Raw genomic sequence first — 6,010 nt, 5'->3', positions numbered from 1 at the left:
ACACACACACACACACACACACACACACACACACACACACACACACACACACACACACACACACACACACACACACACACACACACACAACACCTCTGTGCTGCACTTCGTCTTTGTTCACAGAAGAATCACACAACACTGCGGCACGACGTTCATTGTTATTCCTTCCTCTGTGTCAGTGTGCGCCTTTGCTCTTATGCTCGATACTGTACCGCCAAACGCTCTCGTTGGCTTCTGCAGTTTCTAAACACAGACATGGCACTGTCTCCCTGCTCCCTTTGAGCTGAACACAAAGCATCACACATGATTCAACAAAAGTGTCAGCTAGCGCCTTTTCAGTTTGCTTAATTTAAAGGGACTCGAGTAACATAAACACTTTCTGTAACCTTTAGAAATGAAAGCTGCTTTATTGAAGTGGAAGACAGATCATTTTCCTGAAACCACGAAAAGAAAACTCGATGTTCGAGCCGAAGCGCTGGTTGTGAATTGAGAGTTCAACCTTCCTCTCTGGTCACTTATATAAAATGGACTTCAGCCTCAATGCCTTCATTTCATTTGCTCAAGGTCAAACTGCTTTCCACATCTGAGACCTTTTGGTCTGTCTTCATGCTTTGCTGCCTGCAGGGCTGTTCTCAACTGTGGTGAAACGTGCAAAGTCAACTTCACATCACATCATATAATGTTGCATTGCCCATACTGGCAGCCTGAACAGTTCAGAGCAGCAGGGCATAGAATAGATTTTCAAAGCATCCTCATACCTGAGTAGCTAAGGTCACATATCAGGTGACTGTGCTGCTCCTTTGTTCTCTGTCCTTCTTCTGAACCCTCATTACACGCAATAATACTATTGTTTATAGTACAGCTTGTTTATATATCTCCAAAAGCCCAAATCTGGAAGAGTTTCTGTTATAGTTGTCTGTTTTAGGTTCGAATTAATATGCAAACAAGCATTATCAGGAAGCAAATAAGTGATTCAATGAAATTTTAATGAGTTATTCTCTATATTGGTTCAGTAGTGTATGAAATGAAAACAATATTTCTCATGTATCTCACATTTTAAAAGTATTTCTCACTCACTGTTTTCCCAGGATTTTGGTGCTGTGTAAACACGTCTGCCTAAGTGTGTCATTGTTGGTTGGAGATTTAGTGTGACATCCAGTGCGACGGTGAGATAGAATGAGGGAGAAAAATGCATTACATACCTGTAAAACCTATCCCGTTTGTGTATCTTGCTAGTGGGGCCTGCTGTATTTGCAATCTCTGCATCTAAAAATGAAATTTTAAGCTTACGTAAGAGACCGAGCACCTCACATAAGTGACTGAAATGACAGAACTTGGAAAAATTCTAAGAGGATAATAATGGTGCAGATAATGGCAGCACAGAGGAGTCTTCATATAAGCAGAGTATATGATTTACGGCTGGGATGGTGCTACTCGAGCTAGAAAATGGCAGAATACACTTTAAATCACTTAGTGCCTGAGCCGTACCACTTTTAGTTCTGGAGGCTTGCAGGAAATTTGCCTTTGTAGTTCCAAGAGCTGGTCACAACACAAATAGCAGTGCAGCGTGATTTTAGTTAAATGCAAAGTTCATCACTTGGTGTTTTAGTGGCAATTAAAACCATTAAATGTTAAATAGTTAATACTCTATGTGCATGCAAACATTGCCAGTGGATTCAGTACAACCTGTGTGAGAGAACACAGGAGAAAACTCTCACGTCCCCGCGACTTGACAATCACGCAACCTTAATTTATTCGGAGATCTGGTTTATTGTGATTTGTAATAACAGCATGTGCAAATAAAGATCAGACGATTGAAGTGGGACTAATTTTATATTAGCATGTATCACTGAGTTGGAACTAAGAGGGAAGGCACATCGGAATAATTGAGTTTAAAAGAGACCTCTGAGCCAGTGACACACTATATACACAGCAACTTTGCTTACTGCTTTCTTCTGTAACTCAGACTTACTCACGTATCACGTATGGAAACCCTGTGCTTTTGCTCTCACACGTGCACCGACATGCATGGGTGCTCACCTTAAAATTATGCATCTAAGGCCCTGAAGAGAGTTTGGTCTTCCTCAAGCTGGGTGATATGTGTTACACATGTGACAGAACACAGCATAGGGCAAGACAGCAGTTTGTTCAGTGACCTTTTTTCAAATTTCACAGAGTCTGTCACAGCTCAACACAACCTCAGGGACGGAGATACTATCTAGCATTAAATGCACAGACGTAAACACACATATGTGGCCGTGTCCTCACAGACTAAGCCAAAGAAACAAACAAACAAATAAAAACCCCCAGAAAGACACAAATTCAACAACATAAAGAGGAATACTAAAACACCTCTGCAGTGCTTCATTGTGTGTGATAATATGAGTTTAAAGGGGGAAGTGGTGCTGAATAGCTGAAATAAAAAGTGCTTCACAGGCTGACAAAACTGATTTAGTGGCATGGCTCGATTTCATTGCTTCTTTTTCCCTCAGTATATTTTTATTGGAAAAGAATAAAGTACGAAAAGAGCAGTTCCTGTGAGAATTTCAGCTTTTATTGATCCCTGTTCTCCATTTCCATTCCCAGCCAGCACACCAGCAGGCAGTACATGGAACCAATACAGCGGATATTTCTGTGTAGCCGAAACTAAACATAGAACCATCATGCACATTACACTAAGACAAGGATGCAGAACATTTTTGCAAACAGGAAATCCCTGAAAACATAAGGCTTTGATGTCAGGAATTGATGGTTCAGTGGATTTATTATGGTCAATTTCTGCTGTGTTGCAGCTATAGTTTTTAGAGAAAACTCTGTAACCCCTCTGCTGGTGTTAAAAGAAAATAACAAGATCAGCCTCCATTTAGTCTGCTTCAGTCATGCTCGATTAAGCTACTTTTTACATTTCAACATCTGGTTCCTTTAATTGGCGTCTAGTTATGAAAGTAAAATGCAATTCCACTACTTTTAGCTGTAGCTTATGTAATACAATTTTTTGGGGGGAAAAACTAAGACTAAAGAATCATTTTGACCACAAATAACCTGTGTCATGGGTTATCTGTACTGACAAGAGATTGTCATCAACCAAGTAATCCACTGCACTCATGGTGTCACAGCTTTCCTTATCTAAAGATCATGCATCACATTTTAACTAATGTTAACAAGCTTTGCTACTACAAACAAATGATCTACCCCGACAAGCGCTCTTAGGGTGCTACAATATTAATGCACAGCTGCAGATTAAAGGAAGCACACAGGTGTTTTCATTATGCATTTATTCAAGAGACGCACTTCATTAAAGCTCAGTAACAATGTGGTGGTTTTTCAAAAGTAAAATTCCAAATATTTTGGATCTCTTTCTCTTTACAGATTGCAGTTACATTAATACTGAGTAAATAAATAAATGCTGGCTCAAGGAAATCTCCTGAGATGGAATAAATACATTCGGTTAATGGAAAAATGCACTTACTTTGCTTTAACCCTTAGACTATGTTCCTGTTTCATGCCCTGACAGTGTGCTCCAGATCAAAATTGAGCAGGGCCTAGAATTCCCTCAAGATATGTCTATACCAAATTCTGAACTACAGCCATATTTAAACTGTCTAACTAGCCTATTTGGCATTAATAAATTGGTGGTTAATACTTAATTAATGCTTCAGAGAACAGGGAGAATGTTTTTTTTTATGTTTTACAACACTTATTTTAGAGAAACACATCTATAGTGTCAAAGTGAAATAAATACCTGAATTTGAAATATCTATTGCGATGATCTAAAATATATCCTGTCTACTTTGCTTTGTGAATTTCCCATCTCTGGGACTAATAAAGCTTATCTCATCTTATCTTATTATAAAATACATCATATCAATCACTAAATAACCGTGATTATTTTGGTGGCTTCAAATCTTTTTTTGTGGTGTAGGACACATGCATCAACCTGTCAATAAAATCCACTCAACTCCACTGTTAGGATTCAAAACCGGTACTAAACAAGGTTTTGTTTGCTGCTCGCTGCCTTAAATTTGTCATGTGATTAGTTTGAGTCGGTGTGTGTTTGACTCCAGAGAGTCAATTAATACTTAAAACACGGAACATAAAAAAATACTTATTGTTTAGTGTGTGTTCAAAGCAGTGGCAGAAACCTTGCATGTGTGCGACTAGCATGTGTTTCCCCACACTGACTGAAATGGCAGCTCAGGTGCATTTATGACTCCCTGGCCCATCTTTTGATTGTTGTTTGAGTCTCGGTTAGCTCACAATGAATGAATTCTAATTTGTTTTTTAGATTATTTTGTTACATTGCAAATGCAGATACACTTAAATAACACTTCTTTAGTTTAATTTCTTGTGGGGATAGGTTAATTGGATAATCCAAATTGTCACTAGGTGTGAATGTGCAAGTGAGTGTGAATGGTTGTCTGTCCCTATGTGTTAGCCCTGCGACAGACTGGCGACCTGTCCAGGGTGTACCCCGCCTTTCACCCTATGAGAGCTGGGATAGGCTCCAGCGCCCCCCGCGACCCTGAAAAGGATAAGCGGAAGCGAATGGATGGATGGATGGATAGTTTAATTTCATTGCGCACCATTCCCCCTCTATTATCTACTTTACAATATTGGCTCATTTAGAATCACCAGGTAAACTAACATGCACGTCTTCAGAATATGGGAGGAAACCTGGAGTACCTGGAGAAAACCCACCCACCCATGCAAAGTCCACCTATAAAACCTATTGATTTGTAGGAGGAACCATGTACTACTATTACAGAACTTGCCTATGTCATGGCACTCTCTGGCCTCTGCTCCTTTTGCTCACCATACACGACCACTCTTGTGCTGTTTTACTACCAGTTTTGAAATTTCACCATCATCCTTCAACAGTCAGCTGGTGCCTGTCTCTGCGGCAATTTGGGTAAATTTGATGATCATCAAATTTCCGGCTAAAGAATAACATTAAGAATATTTGTACTTCCTTCAAATATCAAAATAGGTTAAAGAATTCAATTCAAAAGTAGATAAATACAGGTAACAATGTAGAAAACTTGATTTTTTTATTCTTAATATTACATTTTGTTTCATGTTTTTCTTCAGTGCCCGAACTTGTATGGTGACTAAATATTTGAAAATATGTTTTTTGCCCTAATTTAGCACATGGACATGCTAACCCACTAAACTAGTGTCCTATAGACTTTCAGTCATGTTGTATCCCCACAACTAAATTCCTCACATGTAGGTAGCAACATTATAAAGGATGATCTGGTTATTACATGCAAACTTTCCACTAATTTCCCAAATTAGAAGAAGAGAAAAAGTATTCTGTGTGCATTCTGCATGACATGCTAAGAAAGCACTCCAGAGGATGGAGGCCCAAGAAAAGAAGCATTTTAAAGGGTTTCCACCAACACCTTTGAAGTTAGTCTGTAGCTCCCAGGGAGGACGCGACAGAGGGCTAAACGAATGATATCCTTAATGGAAAAAGACCCCTGAAGCCCTCTAAACCTCCTTGATCCGATGAGAGGACACAAAGAACGTGGCAGATAAAACCCTGCACCTTTATAGACGTCTCCCTCCCCATCACTTTGCATTCAGATTAGTCTCTTCAAAGGGGCTAATTCAAACACTACTAACGCAAATATGTCTGAACACAGCTCCCCGCAGGCATTGTCACTTTCAGAGGGAGAACTTATTTGAGGTGCAGTGTGGAAGACAAGTGGGTAGTTGGTGCAAGAAATGGCTTTAAAACAAAGGGCCTAGGTTGGCAAAACGTCGCATATTAAATTGAAGATATAATTGCTTGTGAGCGCTCTGATGTGTTATGAGGGGGAAAAAAAGTGGTCAGTATAATAAATGACTGACAGACAAGGGCTGACAGTCTGCTGTCAGTTGTTGTTATTATTTATCAGGATTCAGAGCTGCGGGAGTTTGTGAACAGGTTTAAAAATCTGCTGAAAATCCGGGGAGTAGTGACCCAGTTCAACCCGCCTCACCTTCCATGCACCTGGTTTAATGCATC

The sequence above is a fragment of the Haplochromis burtoni genome, unplaced genomic scaffold (genome assembly GCF_018398535.1).
Source record: "Haplochromis burtoni strain Fernald_Lab_line unplaced genomic scaffold, NCSU_Asbu1 Contig_7, whole genome shotgun sequence".
NCBI classification, from domain to species: domain Eukaryota; kingdom Metazoa; phylum Chordata; class Actinopteri; order Cichliformes; family Cichlidae; genus Haplochromis; species Haplochromis burtoni.
The sequence above is the reverse complement of the archived record's forward strand: the minus strand, read 5'-3'. Positions refer to the sequence as shown.